This window comes from Giraffa tippelskirchi, chromosome 5, assembly GCF_054371585.1.
Source record: "Giraffa tippelskirchi isolate mGirTip1 chromosome 5, T2T-mGirTip1v1.2.pri, whole genome shotgun sequence".
Lineage (NCBI taxonomy): Eukaryota > Metazoa > Chordata > Mammalia > Artiodactyla > Giraffidae > Giraffa > Giraffa tippelskirchi.
This window is the reverse complement of record NC_137279.1, coordinates 8803813-8829904: the sequence shown is the minus strand read 5'-3', so window position 1 is coordinate 8829904 and position 26092 is coordinate 8803813. Positions and strand designations below refer to the sequence as shown.

At 43.4% G+C, this 26092-nt stretch overlaps 2 long non-coding RNA genes across 2 annotated transcripts; both read right to left on the bottom strand.

Annotated features, from left to right (window-relative positions):
* Positions 1-85: 85 nt before the first annotated feature.
* Positions 86-26064, bottom strand: LOC145506063 (uncharacterized). Its single transcript, XR_014053522.1, has 3 exons — positions 25740-26064; positions 2366-2527; positions 86-515 (listed from the first exon to the last, which is right to left on the bottom strand). It is a non-coding gene; the product is annotated as an uncharacterized LOC145506063 (long non-coding RNA).
* On the bottom strand, positions 8681-14778 carry LOC145506064 (uncharacterized). Its single transcript, XR_014053523.1, has 3 exons — positions 12961-14778; positions 10276-11320; positions 8681-9912 (listed from the first exon to the last, which is right to left on the bottom strand). It is a non-coding gene; the product is annotated as an uncharacterized LOC145506064 (long non-coding RNA).
* Positions 26065-26092: the final 28 nt, after the last annotated feature.

The window sequence follows — 26092 nt, the reverse complement described above, 5'->3', positions numbered from 1 at the left end:
CAGAGAGATGAGGCAGCTAGGATGGTAGTGTCCAAACAAGGGACACCAAGGGAAGAGTAAATTCAAGAATTTTTTTTGATGGAAATTTACTTTCTGATTCAAATTTTAATTTTAATTAAAAGGTTCACAAATAGCCAATACAACTTTGAAAAACAAGAATATCTTGACAAAACACATGTCAGATTGACCTTTACAATCATTCTCAGTTAAATGCTGTTACACCAATTAGATTTGAGGTAAGTGTGAGATACATTAGAATAGTTTTACAAAACAATAAAAGATCCTCAAACACAGAAAAGTCATGGTGTTTGGCAAAAAAAAAAAAAAAAAAGAAAGAAAGAAAAAATTGGTAAATTCAAGGATCTTAACCAACAAGGAAACATGGATGAGTTCAGGCTGAATTTGGGCGGCTCAATAATGTTCCTTAGATTACAGGTTCTGTCCACTTCTCTTCTCCGCTGCACTTGGCACTGGATGCATCTAAGTAAGGGTAGACTTCTCCCTTGGCTTAGTATCTGGAAGGACAGAAGAGTGAAGGTTTTCCCAGTCAAGGAAGCTAAACTTCTCTCTGCAATCTGATTGGGCCACTTTAGATCATGTGAACACTCCTAACCCAATAAGACTCACTAGAGCACACTGATTGATTTGGACCAATCAGGAGCCACTCTTTGAGCTGGGGGTGGGCTCAGCATCCCCTGTAGCTCCTGGCAGTAGAGGCTGGCAGCCCCACTTGCAGCTCCAGGGAACATGTTTAGGGTTGTGTTGGGGATGAAGAGAGGGGATTGGAATCATCAAAGGCAGTGAACAGTCCCCTACAAGTGGCCCACAAGGCCTGCATGAGCTGGCCCTGCCTTACCTTGCTCTTGGTCTCTGTGCTTTGTAAAATTCCCAGGATGTACCAAATTTCTTCCTCCCTCATGATCTTCTCATAGACTGATCCCTTTATGGGGAATGAGTGAGTGAGTGAAAGTTGCTCAGGTGTGTCCAACTCTTTGCAACCCCATGGACTATACAGTCCATGGAATTCTCCAGGCCAGAATACTGGAGTGGGTAGCCTTTCCCTTCTCCAGGGGATCTTCCCAACCCAGGAATCTAACCGGAGTTTCCTGCATTGCAGACAGATTCTTCACCAACTGAGCTATCAGAGAAGCCCTATGGGAAATACTTGGTGATATTTGTTGGATATTATATAGGATATAGGAATTAACTAATTCCTATTCTTGTAGCAAGTCTCACTTAAATGTTATTCTTTAAAGAGATCTCTCCAATCTTCCTGAACTAAATTAGCACCCCTTAATCCCACTTAGGTCACTACTAGAATCTGATTTCAAGTTGTAATTATGTTTATATTATGTTCAGTTGTACCTCTGTAGGGCAGGGCCCATGTTTGTTCTGCTCACCAATGAACCCTCCAAGATTGGCACACAGCAGAAACTTGAGGAATATTTGATGACCACTTCTTTTTCTGACTCACATCTATTGTCTTTTTTAAGCCCCTGAGACATTTTTGGAGGTTTCTTAAATGTAAATATTTCTATAAAACAATATCTGTTCCAAAAGAATGATGACTTTAAGTGAACCTAAGTAACAAGGAATGCCTTGAAAGCTTATAGAGTCCAAGCAATGGGACTTATAAAAAATTATATATTTTTACTATGTTCAAGTAATTTATGCCTCATGTCAGTTACATAGTTAAAGAAAAGACTAGAGAAAACTAGTTAACTAATTAAACACTGTCTTTGTTTCAATCCCTACCTTATTAATTAATTATATTATCAAACATTTGTTGAATGCCTCCTCTGCACCAGCAATAGGGTTGGGCTATAAGACTTGGCTCCGTTTCACAAACATGTGTTAGGGCTGTTCTAGCTACTAAAGCAAGAACTGAATAAACACATAAGCATGGTTTTCTACTACAAAGCCTAAAACAAATAAGCTTTTCTGGTTAACCATTAGATAACTTAATAAACTTCAGTTACTAGGAGGACATTCTCGTATACTTTTCTAGTCATTGTTTCCAGTCATGGTTTCCTCTTAAGGAAGAGACTTAAGGTCTGGCAATCTGCTGGAAGGAAGGCTGGAAGCTTGTCTTGAAATCATGTTCACACAGCAAGCATGCTGATTCTGCTTGATTGCATGGCTCTTTGGCATGGTGAGAGGTGGCTATCAAAAAAAAAATTGTGGGATAATTAAATCATCGCCTCCTCCTAGCCACCCCTTGGAACTCCCACTGATCCTAGTTAACTGAAGCATAATTGTATTTTGTTTTTAAGACTTTCATATATCCCAGGCTTCAAAATCCACTAAGATTTCGAAAACAAAATTTCAAAAGGAGAAGCAGCAGTTGTCTTCTTTGATAACTTACCAACTTATTTTCCAGTTGCCCAGGCTTCTTCTTTCATAGGAAGGCACTGGCAAGAACTCTTAAGGCTCTTAAGGCTGATGTCCACGACAAGGTATGAGATAGAGAATATTCAAGTACTTATTTTTGTTGGGTGAGGGTTAAGGGAAAGGGCAGTTTGGGACCCTGAAAGAAAAGAAAAGAAAAAGAAAAAGAAAGAAATAGGAAAAGAAGAGAAAAAAATCTGTAAACTGGCAACATGGAAGCATATATTCACCTACTTCATATGGACATCGTGGCATCAAAATCAGAGGACTGTGCTGTACAAATACAAAGGATGTCATTTAATAGTTTCCAAATGGCCTTTCTTGTTTTATTATCATCCATCCCCTCCTTGCACATTGAAATAGAAAAAAAAAAAGACTTGTTTGTATTTATCCTTCTCATTTCTGCTGAATGAACATACTTAAGGAAAGCAGAACTAGACAGGTCCGGTTTAACTGCACAATCAGATATTAATACACTGTTTTGGAAGATAAATGCTTTATGACCTCAGAATGAATCAGGTCTCAGGGCAAGGAGACTTTAAAACAGAGGCAGGAATGCCTGCTCTCCATTGCTGTAGCCAGCAAGGCTGAGCTTCATGCTCACGCGGTTTAGAAGCTGGATTAACAAGAATGTATGAAATTGGACTTCATCCTCCTTCTCTTTCCTAACTTCTGCTCAGGAAGCCGGGTTTTATGGGTATGAAATCCTACTGGGCTGAAAGCTCATATGGATAATGGCACCCTGAATAATAGCTAACATTTGTCTCACAGGTCGGACACTGGGCTAAAGGATTTTCATCCCCATCTTTGGAGCCCTCCTCACACTACCATAAAGTGTATTTTATCATTTCATCATTTTTCTCATTTCATTCATCTCATTTCACAAATGAGGATGTGGGCAGAGAGCAGTTTTAGTCACTTGCCCAAGATCACACAGCTGGGGTTTAAATAGAAGTGTGTCTAGCTCAGAGGGGCTTCTGAGAAACACATGAGCTGATGTTTCACTTTCCCAGCCCCTTGTACGTCCCTGTGCCTAATTTTGTGTTCATGATTGTCTGTTCTTTTTCTTAAAGAGACCTCCAAACTGTGTTAGCTGTAGTCTTCACAAAGCCTGGCTCCATCCCTGGCTTTACTTCAGAGCCTTCATTTTTAATCTCCAAACTATAGTTTCTAACCAATCATAAATAACCTGAATATCAAGGACTATATAACTTCCAACCCAAAGTAAGTGCTTAATTCAACTCCAGGGCTGAATGAAAGCATTCAGTTCAGTTCAGTTGCTCAGTTGTGTCTGACTCTTTGCAACCCCATGGACCACAGCACACCAGGCCTCCCTGTCCATCACCAACTCCTGGAGCTTACCCAAACTCATGCCCATTGAGTCGGTGATGCCATCCAACCATCTCATCCACTGCCATCCCCTTCTCCTCCTGCCTTCAATCTTTCCCAGCATCAGGGTCTTTTCAAATGAGTCAGCTCTTCACATCAGGTGGCCAAAGTATTGGAGTTTCAGCTTCAACATCGGTCCTTCCAATGAACACCCAGGACTGATCTTCTTTAGGATGGACTGGTTGGATCTCCTTGCAGTCCAAGGGACTCTCAAAAGTCCCAACACCATGGTTCAAAAGCATCAATTCTTCGGCACTCAGCTTTCTTTGTAGTCCAACTCTCACATCCATACATGACTACTGGAAAAACCATAGCCTTGACTAGACGGACCTTTGTTGGCAAAGTAATGTCTCTGCTTTTTAATATGCTGTCTAGGTTGGTCATAACTTTTCTTCCAAGGAGCAAGCGTCTTTTAATTTCATGGCTGCAGTCACCATCTGCAGTGATTTTGGAGCCCAAAAAGATAAAGTCATAGATGGCCGAATAAATGTCCTACTTGATAACCATGCTGTAGACCGATTACTACTGTAGGTTGAAAAACATGGGATGGACTAAAACACCGGGAAATCAGAGCACCTTGTGAGCCCTTAAAAGAAACGGATTATTTCCTGACGTAAAGTAGCAGCTGCGCTTTCTCCAGTGCAATGGGCAGGTGGATTCTTCTCTGTATCTCTTTACTATTGGCAAATCCCAGAGAATCCCACACTGGTGCATTTGCAGTGAACAGCACTTCCATAAGAGACATTTCATTTCACTGATCTTATCCAATTAACAAAAGGAGACAAACAAATTAAAAGGAAGTCCCTGAGGTGGCTGAGATCCAGTGTGCCTAAGTGGATAAACAACATAATTACAATCGCCTTCTCCAATGAGAAAGCTCCATGCTCAGGGCTGGCTTTGAACAAGCAGCTCTAGTTTTGCAAGAGTTAGCTACTGTCTTTTCAAGGAAAGGTAAGGAGGAAATGTGTTGAAAACAAAAGTTTTGGTTTAGACACAGATGGTGAGGGTTGATACTTATTGGAAATAACTGTTGAAGGAAGTCAGAGAATGTTTGTTCCTCGCGTCTCAAATGTAATCTTGTCTCCAAGCAAGGAGCCTGGGGAGTTCTCCAGGACTCTTCCCACCTGGAAATTCCAGCATCCTAATGGGATGCGCTTCCCCTGTGATTTATGCTGAATTATGTGTCAGAGTAATGGCACCCCACTCCAGTACTCTTGCCTGGAAAATCCCATGGACGGAGGAGCCTGGTAGGCTACAGTCCATGGGGTCACTAAGAGTCGGACACGACTGAACGACTTCACTTTCGTTTTTCCCTTTCATGCACTGGAGAAGGAAATGGCAACCCGCTCCAGTATTCTTGCCTGGAGAATCCCAGGGACAGCAGAGCCTCGTGCGCTGCCATCTATGGGGTCACACAGAGTCGGACACGACTGAAGTGACTTAGCGGCAGCAGCAGCATGTGTCAGAGTAAGGAGATTCTAAAGATGATGGACTACCCTTGAGAACAACCAGTGGTGATTCTGAGGATCACCTATGCTTTTCTGGTGACCTGACTCCAGGATACTCTACTGACTGGTTCTGCTCACCTGATCTAGAGGAATTAGGCCCACCTGGGTCTTGCTGGCTTGCATACAAAGGAAATGACTTGGTAGTACATATACATTAAGGGTAGAGGTATTTGCTCTTGTCTGTAACAGTGGAACAATTAGCAAAGTTACAAATTGTCTGTTCATCAGATTTTGAGGCTCCTCTTGGTTTCGTTTCAGGAACTTTTGCCTTGTTATGAGGTGTGTATGTGTGCACAGTTGCTCAGTTGAGTTCAACTCTTTGCAACCACATGGACTGTAGCCCACCAGGCCTCTGGGTCCATGGGATTTTCAAGGCAAGAATACTAGAGCGACCTGCCACTTCCTACAACAGGGGATCTTCCCACCCAGGGATTGAACCTGCATCTCCTGCATTGGCAGGTGGATTCTTTACCACTTAGCTACCTGGGAAGCCCTGGTAGGAGGTAACATGACCTAAAATAGGTGGCTTTCTACACAAATCAGTAAATTCAATGTAACTCCAGCCGATATCCTATTGGGATATGAAGGAGACAGAAGAAGAGAAGGAGAAAAGACTAAAAAGAATAATAAGGTAATGAAGGAGTCACTTTCCTTTTCATATATGAATACGCATTGCAATGTTCAGGTACATATGTGGTGACTAAAAGTATGGCCCTGGGACTTCCCTGGTGATCTATATGGTTAAGACTGCTTGCTTCCACTGGTTGCAAGGGGGTGGAGGGAATGAGGGGGTGGATTTGTTCCCTAGCCGGGGGGCTAGGATCCCACAAGCCAAGTCACATAGCAAAAAAAAAAAAGTATGACCCAGAAATCCCACTCTTGGGTATTTATCCAAATGAGATGAAGACCTATGTTCACACAAAAACTGAATATTGACAACACCTTTATTCATCATCTCCAGAAGCTGAAAATAGTTCAAATGTTTCTCAGCTGGGGAATGAATAAACAAACTGTGGCATATTTGTGCAATGGACTGCAGGTCAGTAGTAAAATGAAAGGAACTGTTGATACATGCAACTATGGGGAAGGACTGTATGAACATTATGCTCAATGAAAGAAGCAAGCCTCAAAAGGTTACATGCTGCATAATTCCATTTATATGCCGTTCTGGAAAAGGCAAAACAACAGGGACAGAAATCACATCAGTGATTGCCAGTGGCTAAAGGGAGAGGTGAGGTTTGACTGCAGAAAGGCAGCATGAGGGAATTTGGGGAATGAGGGAACTCCTCTATCTTGATTGTGATGGTTACACAACTCTATGCATTGGGCGAAACTCAGAACTGTACACTTCAAGGGGTGGGTTTTACTGTATGACAACTGAAATATAAAATCAAATAGACCAGTGTTATACTAGTACAAGTATGGACAGATCAATAGAATATCATAGTGAACTAGAAATGAGGTGAAACATAAATAGTTAGTTAGTTTTGCTAAAGATGGCATTTTAAAAACCATGGGGAAAAGATGCATTGTTTAATAAATGGTGTTAGGAAAATTAGTCCTTAGCATTTGAAAGATACCAATTTACTCCTTGAATCAAAATAAACTCTAGAAGGATTATAGATTTAAATGGGAACAAAAATGAGACTAGTGGAGGAAAATGAATATTTTTTATTAATATTGGAGTGGGGAAGGACTTTTAAGAATGATATAAAAGTCAGAAACCATAAAGAAATAAACCAAGTTGATATGACTCTATAAAACATTTTTTAAAGCAGTAAAACACGCAAACAATAACTATTAACTAGTCAATAGAAAAATGACAAAGTGAGAAAAACATCTGCAACATACACGGCAGTCAGAGATAACTGTAGTGGATGTTGGGGTGCACTGCTCAGATCCCACCAACAGTCCTGGGGTCTCCCTAGCTGTAGAGAGTGTAGGTGTCAAATAGCTCACAGCTAGGCTCCTCTCCTACAACTGTCCTCAGCTGAAGACAGCCACTTTGCATGGCCACCCCCCCTCTCTGACGGCAGCTCTCATCCAATGATTGATCGATAAAGGAGTATGAAGACCTGGCCCTCTTGCCTCAAGACAGACTGTGAAAGGCCACTCCAGCTCAAGCACTCCCCATGAGGTCAGCTAAGTGGGGCCTTCTGTTCACTTCTGCTTTTTTTCACCCTCTCTTAGGTCTTGATCCCAAGGGCACTCCCTAAGAAACTCTTTCATGGCAATCTGTCTCAGGGTCTGTTTCTAGAAATTTTAATTCCAAATAATATCCTTAATATGTAAAGAACTTTTCTAAATCAACAAGAAAATGATAATTGAGCAAAAGACATAAACAGCTAATTTTTTATATGCACCATAATTAAAACTACTTGTGCCTTTTGTCACAGCAGGTTCACTTCTAGGATTTATCATGGAGAGATAATCTCACAAGTGTGTAAAGCTATATGGTCAAGGTTGTCCACAGGAGCATTGTTTCTAATAGGGGAAAATTGGAAACAACATCCACCAATTGGTTAAATAAATATCATACCGTGTGGTTATTAAAAACAATGATTTAGATATTTATAAACATGAAAAAATGTTGAACATTCAAATATGTTTCTTAAAGTACACTCTGTAAAATAGATTGCATGATACATAACACATATATAAAATTAAAAATAATCTGGGGGATTTCCCTGGTGTCACAGTGGATAAGAATCCACCTGTTAATGCAGGGGACACAGGTTCGATCCCTGGACCAGGAAATTCCACATGCCTCGGGGCAAATAAGCCCGTGCACCACAGCTACTGAAGCCCAAGGGCCTAGAGCCTGCACTCCACAACAAGAGCATGTGTGCATGCTGAGTCGTGTCTGACTGTGACCCTGTGAACTGTAGCCTGCCAGGTTCCTCTGTCCACAGCATTTTTCAGGCAAGAATACTAGAGTGGGTTGCCATGTCCTCCTCCAGGGGATCTTCCCGACTCAGGGATCGAATCCAGGTCTCCTGTGTGTCCTGTATTGGCAGCCTGATTCTTTACCACTGTGCCACCTGGGAAGCTCCAAAACAAGAGAAGCCACAGCAATGAGTAGCCCAAAAACCGCAACTAGAGAGTAGCCTCTGCTCTCTGCAACTAGAGAAAGCCCATGCAACTTATGACGATGCAGTGCAACTAAAAATATATAAATAAAAATTTTTTTAAATGATCTGGGAAGTTTCAGAAGAAAATTTTAGTAGTTAGTATTTTTTAGGATTATAAGGGATTGTCATTTTCTTCCTTGTACTTTGCTGTATTTTCTGAAAATTTTTTTATAATGTATAAGTATAACTTGCATAATGAGATAAAAGTTATTTTTAAAAGGATATTGTTGGATAAGACTTTAGTATGAAATTCAAGCACACTGATTGAAATTCAAACATGTTTTCATTTTCACATTTCCAATTTTTCAACTAAAGCAAATTAACCACAATATTAACCTTAACAGCAATGAATAAACAAAAACCTTAATTTCTGGCTTTACTATCCATATTAACCCATGACAGTCACACACAACCTGTGTTGGATACCTGCTGTTTCCATGTTTGTTTTGCCTGAGAAGTTTCCAGTCTCCTTCTTCAGGTAATGGGCCTGGTTTGCCTTTGGGGAAACCACCCTCCCTCTTGGAAAGCCAAGAGGTTCCTGTGAGGCTGACCCTACAGCCCCCATGGAAGAGCACATCAACCACCCACACCTTTCACCCCTCTAGCCATGAGGGATTCAGGAGGCGTGTGTGTCCTGAGTCAGTCCAATGAGAGTCAACCACTGGACTTTTGTGGCATTTGTTAGGAATGCAATGTGATGTGTGTGCGTGCTGTTGCCTCAGTCATGTCCAACTCTTTGCAACCCCATGGACTGTAGCCCAGCAGGCTCCTCTGTCCATGGGATTCTCCAGGCAAGAATACTGGATTGGGTAGTGATTCTCTTCTCCAGGAGATCTTCCTGATTCAGGCTTTGAACTCATATCTCTTGTATCTCCTGCAATGGCAGTTGGGTTCTTTCCCACCAGCGCCAACTGGGAAGCCCCTGGGAATGGAATACTTGCTTTCAGCTGGGGCTGCTAAGCTGGTCACAGAGAAGCTTGGAGAAGTGCTGCTGAGTATGAAGTCAACACAGAACAAAACAGAGCAGACAGATGGAGAGAGAAACATTCCAGAAGACAGTGTTGGTGCCTTTCAGTCCAGCTGTGCTCCAAGATAAATTCCTGGACTTCTCACATGCACAAACCGATACATTGTCCAGTTTTGCTCAAGCCTGTTTGAATTGGGCATCCTTTGCGTCTCAGAGGATGTGATATGATTTTCATTCTACTATACCTTCAAGCAAAATCCTGTTCCTTTGTTCAGTCTTTCAGTCATTCAATTAAAATGTGTGGAGCACTGTCTTAGCTCAGGCTGCCATAGCAAAATACCATCGACTGGATGGTTTAAACAAGAAATCTGTTTCTCACAATTCTGCAGTCTAGAAGTCCAGGATCAAACTGCTACAAGGTAGGTTTGAAAGCAAGCAGTTTTCAAACTGCTACAAAAGTCATCTACTATTAGCTTGTCTGTGGGCCTCCATCAGGCGGTGTGCTCCCATGGATTCTTCTCTTTGCCTGCTGAGACAGAAAGCAGCTTTCCAGTGTCTCTTCTTATGATACGTAAAAGCCCCACCTTCATACCTCACCTAACCTTAATGACCTCCCGAATGTCCCATCTCCAAATCTTATCACACTGGGGGTTAGGGCTCCAACATACGAGTTTTAGAGAGACACACTAAGCTCATAATATGCACTTAAGACCTACCATGTGCTGGTAACTATGCTGATCCTAGGAGAACAGGGGAGGAAGCCACAGTCTCTGATCTTAACAGGATGGGCACTCTTGGTGGGAGCTCAACCCCAGCCTGCTCTAAGCTGAAGGTAGGCCATCATTTCTTTCTCTCAATGGACACTCCCTCCTGCTGGAGAAGTAGTATCTACCTTCTCTCTGGCTCTCTCTGGCCTTCCTTCTTGGGACTCTTCCAGCTGTCTGTCAAGTCAGAATGGCTGCAGACTGGGGGGCCTGAGCTGGGCAATCCTGGTAGTGACACAAACACCCTTCTGCCCCAGAGTTCTGCTCCTTGTACTCTTTTTATTTTTTAACTTATTCATTTTTTATTTATTTGACTGCATTGTGTCTTAGTTGCTGTGTGTGTGAGTGCTCAGTCGCTTCAGTAGTGTCTGATGTTTTGTGACCCCATGGACTATAGCCCACCAGGCTCCTCTGTCCATGAGATTCTCCAGGCAAGAATACCAGCGTGGGTTGCCATTTCCTTCTCCAAGAGATCTTCCCAACCCAGGGATCGGACCCGCGTCTCTTCTCTCTTCTGCATTGGCAGGCAGATTCTTTACCACTAGCGCCACCTGGGAAGCCCCCTTCCGCTGTGGCATGTAGGGTCTGGTTCCCTGACTGGCAATCGAACCTGAGCCCCCTGCGCTGTTAGTGCAGAGTCTTAGCCAACAGGGATGTCCCTGTGTTCTTGTTGCCTGGACTTTTCTCTTCTCTGGACATGGTGAGATCTAGACCTAGGGGTGCACTTATGGAAAAAGGATAAAGGAAAAAGCTGCCTTATGCCTAAGTCAGAGGGGCAGGGGCTCAGCCCAGCCTAGACTACTGGCTGCACATTGGGGACCGATTGGGGCCCATGGCCCAGAGTCACAGTCTCTGCTGTCACCTTGTTCTCTGAGCATAGCTGACCTCATGGCAAGGGGCTGATGGCCAGAGGACTGGGCCTTCCTGGGCTCTCTGGCCAAATGTTTCCTTCATCTCGCCACCCACAGACATGTGTAATATCTTCGAAGGAAACTGCACAGATGAGAAACTTGTGGGGAGTGTAATCCTTTTCAGCATATCTAGCTGAGCCAGATGGCTCTCTCAGAGGTCCCTGTTAGAGAACTTAGGAGGCTGTAGATCACATATCCAGAAGGGGAGAAGCAGCGTCCTCAGCAGATTCCATGAGGATAAGGGTTACTCGTGAGGTCATGTCTGGTAATTACAGAATTATCTTCATTACTTTTTAATGTATTCAAGGCTTGAGTGCACTGGCATTTTCATTAGACAGTATAAACTTTCGAAACCAATCCCAAACATTTCTGGAGAAACTGCACAAACAGGCAGTGAGCCCCCTGATCACCCCTGGAGATGGAGGGACCTAAACTGGGCTAAGGGCTACACTGTCCACTCTGGGAGCTACCTGCTGGCTTCCTCCATCCTCTCAGGCCTGGAGAACCAGTCTCAGTCCAGTGGTCCTTTCCTTGGTGTGCACGTCAGAACCTCCTGGGGAGCTTTGGCAGACTTCACATATCCAGTCCTCCCCTTTGGAGACTGATCCTGTAGGTCTGGGTGTGAGAGGGCGGGGAGACCTCCAGCACCTGAATTACACTGATGAGTCTCTAAATTAGCAGATGGAGAACCGAGAACCGGAAAGAGAGAAAGCCACTTGTCTAAGGCGGCAAGGACTATTGGTCAGAGCCAGACCTAGCAGCCAGGTTTCCTGACTGACCCACTGCTCCTTTTACTACGTAAGTAGAAGCACAGACACACGGGTATTCCTACTCAAACTGCCTGGTTGGCCTCTGTTACCTGAGGGGCCACCTTGGAGAGTGGAGTGTGGCTTCAGTCTGCCCCTGGGAGCTCGCTCAGTGACTTCTAGCTCTGCCGAGCAGACAGACCTGTGCCATTTGGGTAAAGCTGCCAGACAAACCTGTCCCTCATTTCCAAAGACAAGGTCACTGGCCCTTTGTATTCCACTGTGGTAGACAAGATAGGGAAATGTGAGACACATCTCCTCCTGTTTCCATGCATGAACTCTTTTGGGGGGCCTATGCCCATCTTAGTTCCCTACCAGGGATTGAACCTGTGCTCCCTGCGTTTGGAGCGCAGAGTCTTAACCACCAGTGTGCCAGGGAAACCCCGGTATATGAACCCTTGATGCCCTGTGGTTTGTGGTTGTGGTCACTCGTTTATAAAGCCTGGCTCTCAAAGCCACGGTCGGCTCAACGTCTTTGTTGAGGAAGAACCACCACTTGTGCTATCAGGTCCCAGGGGGGCCTGTCTGCTGCTGGCCTTTCCTAGGCCCCGAGTTTGAATGTGGGCATTTTCATTGACTGCAGGAGACACACTACACAACAGGCAAGAAAGAAGTATTTTTTGAGAGACTTCCCTGATGGTGCCAGTGGCTAAGACTCCACACTCCCAATGCAGGGGGCCCGGGGTTGGATCCCTGGTCGAGGAACTAAAAGATCCCACATGCTGCAGGGTAACTCAGCTTGTGTGCCTTAACTGAAGAGCCTGCCTTGGCAGCTAGGGAAAGCCCGTGCCCCCCAGTGAAGAGCCCTCACACTATAAGGAAGACTTGTGCAGCCAAAATTTAACCAAAAAAAAAAAGTATTAGTTGAGAGATAGTACATACCCCGCATCAGGCCTGTGTTTAACTCATGCTGTAGTTAGAAGGCATTTCAGGGTGTTGGGGGAGAGAATGTAAATGCCTCAGAACTCTCTTTCAGAGAAAGAAGGTCCCCTATTCACCGTACACTTAAGAGTGCACTAAAATGCTTTACTCCTAGAGAAAAACATCCTTTGGATACCGCAGAAAGCTTCCATCAACCTCTCTCCCCCAGGCCTACCTGCTGGAACTCAGCCACACACCACTATCGACCGTCTCAAAAGTGCCACCTTGCTGGAAGAAATCTGGCAACTGCGAGTCATACAGCTCCCTGGCCCCTTGGACTTGCCACCACTTGCAACTGTTTTACAGTTGAGGAAATCTAGAGATTGAGTGATTAAAGCCCAGCCAAGGTCACTCACATGGAGTTCAGAGTACAAGCCAACAGAAGGGAAACTTGCTGGGTTTCTAGAATCAAAGGACACGAAAGCTGGAAGGGATTTCAAGAGGTCATCTGGCTCACTTGCTTCCCTGCAGGTGACCAGTGGAACCGTCCGAGACTAACGACTGTCTGCGGGCATAGGCTTCATAACGCCCCTAACCTCTTGGTTCGAGTTTGTTCTTCCCTACAGTTCTTCCTTAAGTCTAACCAAACGCTTTCTTGCTGTAACTCTTTCTGTCATCCCAACCAGTGTTTCATGGAGAGAACAGGGTTTCTCTAATGTGAGGCCTCATTTGTTCTATTGAAGAGTCGGCTCTAGGGCAGTCTTGAAAGACCCACTCAGAGAGGCCCTGTGGGGAGCTTTCCGCCGGCAAAGGCACACTGGTCTGTATTTTTGGCTCTTTTATACTTTGGCTGAATGCCAGGCAACTGCACTTTCCTGATTCATCCTCTTCAAGGATTATTTTCCCTGGAGAAGAGAAGGCTGAAGGCGAATCAGTGAGAACGCGAAGACAGAAGATAGCAACGGTGTCCACAACCTCAGAAACTGCGGAGTGACGGCTTTCAGGTTAGGCGGACGGAAAGGTCTTCTTCACTCTGAGGGCTATTACTGAAGTCAGATCTGATCTAGAGGGCGGCTGTGGCTCGTCCTTTCCAGGAGGACTTACAGACAGGAGACGGTCTCAACACAGGGGTGACTCCGCTGTGCTCCCCAATGGGGGAACAAAGGGACACTTTACTTGGACTCTTTCCAACTTTGCAGGGGCTCTTCCCCTGCTCTGAGGAAGCACCATTTCTGAGGATTTTGAAAGATGAGTGTGTGTGAGGGAACTAATTAAGTGCAGCTCCAGGAGATGCCCTTTGAATCTGGCTCTCACCCTGTGTTAAACCAGCACAGACAAGCCTAAAATGAGATGGTTCCAAGATGGCTCCCCAGGCAAAGTTTTGAAAGCTTTAAAAACTGACATTTTCCTTCTTGATATTTTCTCACCCTCCTGCCTCCTTCCATTAGACTGTGCAGCAGGAGAGATAAAGAGTTCGAGGTTTATTCCCACGTATAGAATTTGATTTCGTTAAGTCTCCTTTGGGGGTAAACTATTCACTAGTTGCTCTTGAATCCCTGCTTGACTTGAAAGGCTTCAATAGCAAGGAGAATTTTTCTTAAGCCAATTCTCCCTCAAGGTAAAACGAGATATTGTAAACTCTATGGAGATGAGCTTTAAAGAAAAAAAATATATATGACAAATCAATAGACTGCTCTTTACATCGACACTTTTGGTAACACTTTTCACCAGTCTTTTCCAATCTACCAACAAGCATGTCCATCACTTAGGAAGCACTGACTGAGGCCAGGTTTAGGCCATGCAGTGTAGGCTTTATCCCAAAGTATCAGATTTAGTCCCTGCCCTTAAAATGTCCAAGCTAGGGGGCTATAAGTCTTAACTCATGCATTTAGGGTGCTAACTGGTATTAGTGTTTTAGTGGATTAAGTGAAAGTGAAGTCGCTCAGTCGTGTCCGACTCTTTGCGACCCCATGGACTGTAGCCCACCAGGCTCCTCTCTGTCCATGGGATTTTCCAGGCAAGAATACTGGAGTGGGCTGCCATTTCCTTCTCCAGGGGATCTTCCCAACCCAGGGATCGAACCCAGGTCTCCCGCATTGCAGGCAGACGCTTTAACCTCTGAGCCACCAGGGAAGTCTTAGTGGATTAAGGAAGTAGTCAAACATTCAGAAAGCTTTTACTAAAGGGTGCATGGCCAGAGATCGCTTTCAAGAAAGGGCAGATTTGGGAGAAGCAGAGAAAAACAAACAAACAAATAGAAATAAATGAGGGGAGGGGGAGGTAGAAAGCAAACTATGAAAATTTAAACTAGTATTTATAGACTTTTCAATATAGATCACTTCAGCCACATAGAAAGATACAGAATCCCCGTGTACTCAGCACTTATCATTTCATGGCCAGTCTTGCTTCATTTATACCCCGACCCACTTTCCCCACATCATGGATTGTGCGGAAACAAAACCCAGACATCGTAGCATTCCATCGGTAAATATTTCCGTATTTTTACTAGCATTTTGATGTAAGCAGGATCAACTTATGCAGGTCAGAGCGTGTTTCAAAAAACAAACCCCAAACTGAAAATCTTGGCACAATGAAAAGATCCCCCAAGCCTCAGCTAATGGCACATTTATTCCCAGTTCTACTTGGTTCAACAACATCCTAACACATCAGAAGAATCCTTAATTCTTTTTGGAGGAGGTTGAAATAAAATGTATATGTCCAGAAATGCATGCTTTTTGCTATAATGCTGGGACCTTCATGAAATGTTGGAAGCATATGAACAAACACTTGTCCCTGTACATCTGCTTCAATGTAAGTCTATTTCTTTAGTCTATTTTCAACATAGTTCAGAGTGGTATTTCAGGAAGACATGCTTTTCTTAAACCAGAGTCCAACAAAAATGGTCAGAGGAATCTGAGGATGGTTGGACAGTCTGGGGCCAGGAGGTAACAGCACAGCTGGGGAGGGGAGAGGATGGGGGGGTGGTGGGGGCAGAGAGGGCAAGGAGACTCTTAGGACTTTGCCTGGATGTGAAACTGAGTGGGAGGCAAAGAATGAAAGTGGAGCATGTTAGTTAATCTTGGAACGAGGATGAGTCATACAGAAAATGAGATACTTTCCCACTGATGCTTTGAATAATACCCTTTGACTGGGAAAAGAAACCAAATGAATGCTACTTTTTTTTTTTTGGCCACAGTATTTCCCCAACCAAGGATAGAACACATGCCCCCTGTAGTGGAATGGCAGAATCTTAACCACTGGAGTGCCAGGGAAGTCCCTAAATGTTGCTCTTGATATGGTAGAGATAGGCGATGGCCTACAGGATGTATAATTGAAGACTTGACCACGCTTCTGAGCTCTTCCTCTCTTCCTGGGTGACCTGGAACAAGCTATCTAACCTCTCAGGGTCTCAGACTCCTCCTTTTCAACAAAAGGAAAGTGGGGCGAGACTATCTCTGGATCCCTGGAGACCCATAATATTCAACAATTCAGTTAATTGATATGTATCGTAAAAGGACAGATAGATATGAATTGGGGGTAACTTTTGGATGGGGGCTATTAGTAATAAGAAGTAGCAGGAGCAACTGAGACAAGCCAACCCATGTACAAACTGTCATATGGGCGATGAAATAATGGCACTGACCCACAAGCATCAAGGACTTTTGTATTAGTTCCTTTACTAAGCAGTTTACATACATTATCTCACTTAGTTCTCAAAACAGCCCTACGAAGTAGGTTCTAATATTGTCATACTATCATGAGGAAATTGAGGTATAGAAAGGGGTAAGTAATCTACCCAAGAAACACTGCCAATAAATCAGAAGGCCGGACTTGACCCAGGATTCATTTCAACTCTTAAAACCTAACCATACTACCTTCTCTCCTATTATGATAAGATACATAAAATAACTATTAAAGTCATGTATTTCACCTTTGAATCAAAATCTAGAAATCTTCGTTAAATAAATGACACAGGAGCCCGTTTGAAGGAGGTTTCACTGGCTAAATCCCACTGGGACAAATTAAGCACCAAAGTTAAGTAGAGTGATGATTTATAAACCACTGAAAAAATAAGATTCAGGAATGCCCTTACTGATGATAGACAGATAGACAGATACATACATACATAGAGAATACTGAGGGTTGACTGGTAAATATGGAGAGACTGCTGGAGCAGGAAAAATCATTTGGTAATCATCAGAATAAAGATGGGGTCAGGGCTTCTCCGGTGGCTCAGTGGTAAAGAGTCCACCTGCCAATGCAGGAGACATGGGTCTGATACCTGGTCTAGTAAGATCCCACATGGTGCAGAGCAACTAAGTCCATGCACCACAACTATTGAGCCTGTGCTCTAGAGCCTGGGAGCTGCAACTACTGAAGCCCGCTCACCCCAGAGCCCATGCTCTACAGCAAGAGAAGCCACCCCAATGAGAAGCCCAAGCACCACAACTAGAGAGTGGCTCCTGCTCGCCACAACTAGAGAAAAGGCCGCACTCGGCAGTGAAGACTTAGCACAGCCCCAAATAATAAATAAATTAATTAGCTAATTAAAATGGAATCAGGCAGAAACTGTCAATAGATGCTAAATCTAAGGGGGGGCATGTAAATGAGCAAGATATTTGCATGGTTTTAAAGTATCTCTCCAGAGACTTCTTATTAGTTCAAGGGAGAAAAAGATTATACACAGTAGACAATTTGAGCAACACCTTGATGGGTGAGAAAAATTTACATTACCATTGAAGGGCAGATAGACATCATGCGCCTCCAGCTGTAATACCCTTAGAAAGACAGAACATCCATTTTGCAATATTCTAGCCAAGAATGCATAAACAAAAACAAACAAAAAAAATGTGAACATTCTATTTTCTTTAAAAAAGCCAAGGGGAACTGTATTCTTTTAAAAATATCAACATCATAAAAGACAAAGGATGTGGAAATGTTCCAGATTAGAAGCTAAAGGGGTAAGACAACTAAATGCATGTTTGACCCAAAACTTGATGCTGTGCACGAGGGGGTGGTGTGGATAATACTTCAAAAGACATTAGTAGATCAACTGACAAAATTGGAATGTGGATGATGTTCATGTATAAAGTTGGTAAAAATGCCCTGTGGTTATGTTGAGAAAATTCCTATTTTCAGGAAATGTACATAGTATTTAGTGCTGAAGGAGCCCGATGTGTGGGACTTAGCCTCATATGGTTCAAAAGAGAGAGAAAGTTCAAACACTAAAACAAATGGGATAAAACGTTAATAATAGTTGCATCTAGGTGAAGGATATGTGTGTGTGGGGGGGGAGGTGTCCTTGAAAGTTTTTCTAAGTTTGAAAATATGTCCAAATAAGGAGAATTTTTTTAAAGTCAGTCTGGCATCATGTTAGTAATTAGTGGTCAATCTCTTAAATTCTCAAACTGTGTGTGTGTGGGTGAGGGGGAATAAAGGAATGATCCACACTGAGCCATGAGAACAATTGTCATCAGATGGAAAAAGCTTAAGGCAGAGCTGGCTCCCTGCTGTTTAGGGGTTCACCAACCAACCCAAGGAGTTATGTGGGTCACACAGAAAACAGGCTCATGTGTGAACAAGTAATGGAATAGTTCCACTGTGAGAAATACCAGGAAAACCAACATCTCTGTATGTGTAAGGGAAGGTTTTCAGGCATGGGACTATAGCCCACTTATTTCAACATGAATCTCCGCAATGGAAGAATTAGTCTGTTTAAGCTCATCTTCCTTTTGCTTTTCCTGAAAATATGTGCGTGCGTGCTAAGTCACTTCAGTTGCGTCTGACTCTTGGTGACCCCATGGACTGTAAGCCACCAGACTCCTCTTTCCATGGGCTTCTCCAGGCAAGAATACTGGAGCGAGTTGCCATGCCCTCCTCCAGGGGATCTTCCCAACCCAGGGATAGAACCTGCATCTCCTGTAATTCCTGCATTGAAGGTGGATTCTGTGCATGCTGAGCCACCAGGGAAGCCTCTCCTGGAAATATATTGAGACTTAAATTATATCTGCAAAGGACCCTTTTCCCAAATAAGGGAGAATATTCACAGTTTCCAGGAATTATAGGTTATTGGGCATATCCTTTGGGAGCCACTATTCAACCCATTACAGGTCCTTTCCATGTACCAGGCATTGTCCTAAGCATCTTATATGCATTAACCCATCTATTTCACAACAACCCAATGATATAGGATATTATTTTGGTCCACACTGGGGAAAGGAGGCCCAGAGCCGTTAGGTAACTTGCAACCATTTCTTAGGATAATTTGGTTTGAGCAGCAAGCTTGTGGAAGAGGAATGAGAGATAAACAAGTTAAGATCACATGCAAGATGCCTTAAATACCTAGATAAAATAGTGTGCCTTTATTTGTGGGTAATGGGCAGTCACTGAGGGTTTTGAACAAGAGTGTCATGTGAGCATAGATATATGGGAATATTGATCAGAAAGCACTGTGTTAAACAGACTGGAGGAGGGCAGGAATGGGATACCTATTAGAAGTGCTCACGTAATTGCTCCGAGAGACGCGTTGGCCTGGACTGGAAGTCTGGCCACAGAAACAGAGAGGAATACTTAATAGCTCATCCTTCTTTTCATCCCAGCATGGGGAGCCAGGCAGTCTTTTCCATTAGACTCAGCTCTTCCATCTTCCTCCTGGTTCCACACTGGGAGGCAGTTGAGAGACAAAACAATCTCCATTTGCCCCAATTTAGCAGACACTGGTTTTTCCATTAAAGGATTGCTCTCAAATTTGAAGACACCTGAGCAACGCCTGGAAATGCAATCCCAGTAGTTTTGATTGTGCTCACTTTTAAGACAATGGCACTTTGGGGACGGAAAGATGTCTCTCTTGAGTTCAAGAGAGGGTCAACTCTGACCTTATGATGGAAAAACCTTGAAGCTCAATGCAAAGCATAAATAAAGTCAATAACAAGGACTCATGGGAATGGTCTGTGGCTGCAGCTACCATGAGGCTATATCTTGGCTCTCTTCTTCCAGAATCAGCAGACGACAGGCTAGAGGGAATCATTTCTAGCCTCACTTCCCACCTACCCTTTTTGGTGTCTACTGCCATTTCCAGGGCTGCCTAAATATTAAACACCCCTTTTTCATTTTAAGTCTCTTTGGCTCCTAATGAGAATTTGATCAGTAATTGATAGAAAAGGCTTTTCACGTTGGATAATGAAAGGTTTGAGTGCAAGAGACCCCTAGTCATGCTCTGACTCCTCAGCCCAACCAATTATTCAGACTTCAGGAGCCATTAATGTTAGTCAGAATAACAAATACTTCCAAAAACTGTCAAGAATTTTTTTTTTTCCTGACACAGTGAAGGCAAAACCTGAAATGCATATTTACACCTGGAGCTTGATTAATTTTAAGGTGTGCTTACCTACAAGAAAAAGAAATTTGATTTCATTTAAAAATTCTAATATGATATCATTTAGTGCAAAATAAAATATGAATATGACAGATTAATATAAAATAAAAAGTAAAATCAAACATTTTAACGTTTGAGGATTTTTTTTTTTTTTTGCATGGGAACAGATTAACTTCACAGAATAGCCTCCTTCTAAGGTTAAAAACAAAAAGCTTCTGGGACTTCCCTGGTGGTCTGGTCCAGTGGCTAAGACTCCACTCTCCCGATGCAGGGGATCCAGGTTTGATTCCTGACCAGGGAACTAGACCCTACATGCCACAACTAAGACAGAAGATCCCATGTGCCACAAGTAAGACTTGCTGCAGCCAGAAAAAAAAAAAAAGCTTCTAGTATTTTGGTCCTCAGAGTATGATCTGGGAAACACTAACATTGGCATCCCCCAGGAGCTTATTGGAAATGCAGAATGTCGGGCTCCACTACAGACCTCACTGAATCAGCATCTGCTTTTGACAAGGCACCCCAGGCGAGGGGTCACTATTTTCACTAACGTTAGTCCTTCAGAAGGCATCCAAACTATTGAAGAAATTGAAAGGAAGAGATACATAAAAACAGTAGGCAAAACAATGAGGAATTCACTCTACAAACTCTTGTGTGATCAGAACCCAATTGTGGAACACACCACTAGAGAATCAGATTTGGGAGTGACCTGCTAAAGAGATGTCACTCACATGTAGGCCACCTCCCCTTAGTCCTTATAGTAATTACAAATTAATAAGAAAACCATAGAACCAGAGACCTTTAAAACTGAGACAAATGATAGAATTTGTAGTAATCAGTGAGTGTGAAGTCTGGAGCCTCACACTGAGTTTGTTTCTCCCAAATTGAGGTATGAAGTTAAAAACAAACCCAGTGCTGGTGTGATTAGGGCCTTGCAAGCAGAGGGACCTTGAGCAAATTTCTTCATTTCTTGGAGTCTCATCCCATAATCTGTAGAATCTGTTCTGCAAACCTTATAGGGTCATCAATGCACCTTAAATAAGGAATGTGGACGTGTTCTGAAAACTATATGAGAACCTAGAATGTTGCCATGGCGGTTTTCAAGGGTGGGTCCTAGTTTCATTCAATTAATTGCATCTTTTTGTGACTATATCACAGCAAAACTGTGGTAGCCTGTTTGAAGTAAAGAAAACAATGGCTAATTAATAATATTGTGTCACAGTGGTTTCTACACTGTCTGAAAGAAGAGGATTCTCCAATTCTCAAGTTCCAGTGTAGACAGGGAAACAAGGATATTCAATAAGGATCTGTTGAACAAATGCCTGAATTACTAAACTTGAGAAAGGTAATTTACCAACATTTACTCATTCGTTCAATTATTCAACAAACACTTTTGAGTCCCAGGTTGGCTGGGGATAGATACAATGGTGAACAAAAAAGCACACACTGCCCTTGCCCACATGGAGCTTGTGTGCGAGCGTGCTAAGTCACTTCAGTCGTGTCCGACTCTTTGGATCCTGTAGACTGTAGCCCGCCAGGCTCCTCTGTCCATGGGATTCTTCAGGCAAGAATACCAGAGTGGGTTGCTATGCCCTCTTCCCGGGGATCTTCCCAACCCAGGGATTGAACCCCTGTCTCTTCTGTCTCCTGTATTGACAAGCAGGTTCTTTACCACCAGAGCCACCCAATTTATTTATTTATTCTTGGCTGTGCTGCATGGCATTGTGGGATCTTAGTTTCCTGACCAGGGATCGAACCCACGACCCCTGCATTGGAAGTGCAGGGTCTTAACCTCTTAACCACTAGACCACCATGGAGCCTTCAGCCTACTCAAATATTCAAATGGATAAATGTAAATGGCATCCTTGCTCTATGCCACAAAAATCAGGATCGGGAGCCAAGCGAACTTGTACTAGAGTGATGTGACCTGGTCAGAGAGGTCACAGAAAATTTCCCTGAGGAAGTGGCTCTTAAGCTGAGAGCTGAGGGATGAGTAAGAACTAAGGTGGGGAGGGAGGGAAGAGTGTCCCAGGAAGAGGGAATAGGGTATGCACAGGTGTTTTGGCAAAAGGAGGCATGGTGTTCAGAAAGGCCAGGCCCATTAGCTGCGGTGATGGGATGAGGCTGGGGAGGCCAGCCCATGGCCAGCCCTGTGCGCTCGAGCTTGGCTTATCCCCTCTGGGCGCTGGGAAGCCACCGAGGGATTGCAGCTGTGATGGAGGTGGTGATGGAGGTGATGGAGGTGGTGGTGGAGGACGTGTATTTTGTCATGATCAGATCTAGGTTTCGAAAAGATCACTCTGGCAGCAAAATGGAGCATGACTCAGGGACAGGAGGGCCAGGTGTATGTGGAGAGATGAGGAGGAGACTCTCACAGCTCAGGAGACAGAGCTGAAACTGTCTCTTCCACAGAAGACCCAACTCCTCTGGCCCAGTTCTCTCCTCCACATACAGCTTTGCTTCTGAGAGGCCCTTCCCACAAGAGGGAGGCAGGCTCTGGGCAATGGATTCCTTCCTCCAAGACTAAGAAAACGAAGTGGGGATTCTGGTCAGCAATTCAGTCCATTCTGAGTCTATGTGAATCAGTTCCCCTCAGGTAAAATGACAAAAGTGTGGTTTCTGAATCTGCAGGTTAAAATTTTCAGCCCTGGATTCATGGTAACCCCAAGTACAGGTAGCCTAAAAGGCTCTCTTTCCCACCCCTCATGAGAATATGAGGCAGGGAGTATGGTCTTTAGTCACATCTTAGGGCTTCCTTTGGTGGCTCAGATGGTAAACAACCTGCCAGCAATGCAGGAGATGCAGATTCCATCCCTGGGTTGGGAAGATCCGCTGGAGAAGGAAATGCTAACCCACTCCAGTATTCTTGCCTGGAGAATCCCCATGGACAGAGGAGCCTGGTGGGCTACAGTCCATAGGGTTGCAAAGAGTCAGACACAACCGAGAAACTAACACACACACACACACGTAACTCCAGTTAAATGGCCATCTCTTAGAACCCCTCACTAAAAAGATATGGAAGTGAGGCCTACAGAGTTTTAATAACTTGTCCAAAACAGGTCATTTTTAAGGACCAGTTCCCTGAACTTTCTAAAAGTCATCAGGTATGTAAAACTCTCAACACACTCTGCTAGTCAACATCATCTTTATAGACAAGTAATGGAGAGAATCATAAAAAAATGCTTTTAAATTAAATTTGATTTTTTTTAGACTTCTGTACTTTGTACTTTAATTACAGTCTCCCACCCCTAGAGTTAGAAGGGCTAAAGAAAGAATGGGCATTCAGCCTAAACCTTAAAACTGACTAAATATGCCTTCCACAATTTCTAGTATTATGTAACACTGCACCCAAGAAATTCACAAATGCTTTTCATGAGCCTTTCTGTATAGGTGTCAGGGTCTTTATTTCTAGATTTAATTTCCAGGCATGACAAGATCTTAGATCCAGTTTTCAGTCTCTAAGAAAAATGAGTTTTCCTTTGCTATTCACTCTCACCTGCCATTCTTTAGCTTAACCAACACATACAAAAAGCTCCGTGATTGTCTGGGGCCTCTCACTGGACATTCTACTCCCTGCCCCATTCCTGCTTCCCATTTGCTTCCCAGTAGGGTTTCCAGCTCTGACCCTTTCTTTCATATGGTTTCCCTTATACCTCTGAGCACCTTTGTGATGTTTCTGGGCTTTATTACTGCATTGTTACTTGTTTATTCTTTTTTTTTTTACTGCTTGTTCCCTCAGGGAGCAGCTACAAATCCAAGCCTTGGCCCTCATGTTGTTGGTAGAGATTTTATATTTTTAATAATTAGTCAATACATTCCAAAACAAAACAAACAGATCTGACTTCCCCCATCATTTTTGCCCTAAGATTGAACATTAGAATTGATTGGCCATCAACCAAAGTCAAATGCAATCTGCTTTTCACATGGTTTTATTCATCTATCTGTCCTTAACACTCAATTATTTTTGAAACCCAATATTCATAGGTGTGTCTGTGTTTAGCAGTTTTTGTTCTTGTTTTTACAAGAATCCTTTTGAACCTACACTTTGGGTTGATAAGGTTCAGGCTAGCTCGTTGAGCTAAGAAGATCCAACTTGGAGAAGCTTGGCATTGATAGAGCAGGGAGGTGTCTTAGAGGGCTCTGAAATTGCCAAGTTGGTGTTCAACATTTGACTTTCACTCAAATTGGCAGTCTCTTTCCAAAATGAGCATTATTTTCTCATCTTTAAAGTATGCTGAGTTTAGTCAGTTTGAACACTAAGCAAATTGTCAGGAGAATTCTCAAGAATTAGGAAGGAAAAGCCAAGCCATCTTACTCAACCTGGGGCCACAGCCTCCAGGAGTGTTGGTGAATAATGGTATGGCTTCCCTTCATTTTAATCCACTTCTGGCTGTGTTAATGCTATGCCAGGACAATCAGCTAAAAAAGGACAACTTTGAGTCAAGCTACTGAAGTATTTTGACTACACTATGCTGGGAGGGGGAAGAAAAGTTTATTTGACTGAAATGTTTTGCTGATAGGTAAATGTTACTCTTTCTGGAATGCATGATTATAACTTTTCCAAAATGGAAAATGCATCTCTGACCCCCCTCCCTGCTTCTAGGTTATGAGCGCATAAAGCACATTGTCTGGGAAGTGGCTTACAAGAGGGGGAAAAAATGCCACACCACACAGGTTCTCATAAGTGACTACTGAGTTGACTTGAACCTAGAGCCCCTTTTACGTGGGTCTGAACGTCTCCCAATTCAGTCTGCTTAGTTATTGAAAGGATTGCTACTGTTTGCTGAGCATCCTCGCCTTCTGCATCGTCTTATTGATTTCTTTTTGGACATTAAATACTTACACTTGGAGGAATATTGTTTTCTTTTTGCTTTTGCCCACACAGCACATGGTTTTTAGGATCTCAGTTCCCCTAACCAGGGACTGAGCCACGGCCACAGCAGTAAAATCACTGAATCCTAACCACTAGACTACCAAGGAACTCCCTGAAGGAATCTATCTTTTAAGTAAAGGGACCCAGCAGCTCCCACTAGGAGGCAAAATGGTCTTCCAATTGCCTCCCGGACATTTCCGTGGGATATCTTGACCCATACGTGGCTCCTCAATGTCTATATAGGAGGATCTGGTTTGAAGGAGGTTTGGGGCTGTGTTCATATACATGAATGCACAAACATCCATTGTCTACGCCAAGGGAAAGATGATTATGGAAGTCCCCAACCCCATCTCCCTCCTCCTTAGCAGTGCCACCATCCAGACTTCACTGAAAATTCAGCACATTAAAAACAGGCTCAGTGTTTGCTCCTTAAAAGCAGCTCCTTGCACACCCTTTCCAACTTCTCCACCTGTTTTAAGCAATATTTTCCTTGTCGGGTTAAAAACTATCTTTTAAAAATTCTCCTCATCAGCTTTCACTCTCCCAATACTCAATTAATTATGTCCTGTCAATTCTTCCTTAATAAATGTCTCAGGAAGTTTCCTCCATTCTTTTGCATTCCAGAAGAACAGAAATATATGAGGATCTGGCTCTCTAGTCTGGATGGGGAGATGAGAAATACACCATATACAAGTGAGAAAACTTTTCTAGAAGTAATATTTTTTTAAATGCAAAAATACATGGCCCCAAACAAGCCTTAGATACAGACCCCGAGGCACTGGCTAGCACTGTCTTTGTCTCGCAGCAATCCAGAGCAGTTGGAGGTTCTTCTCTCTGTTGAGGGGCTGTCGTGAGGCCTTTGGGAGTTCAGTTCAGGCCATTCTGACTCTAGACACCTCTCCACTTATGAAGCAGGAAGCCCTCACTTTCAAGTTAGCTAGTCTCCATTCAGAGCACAGCACGGTATGTATCCAATCTGAAGCAGTGTTGGCACAATTTATCAGGAGTATTTCACCGTAATTTAAAATTTTATGTTTATATTTCACCTCCACCTGGACAGAAGCTCATTCTTCTGTATTCTCACTGCCCCTCCTGTTCCCCATAGCAACCAACACTGCGTTC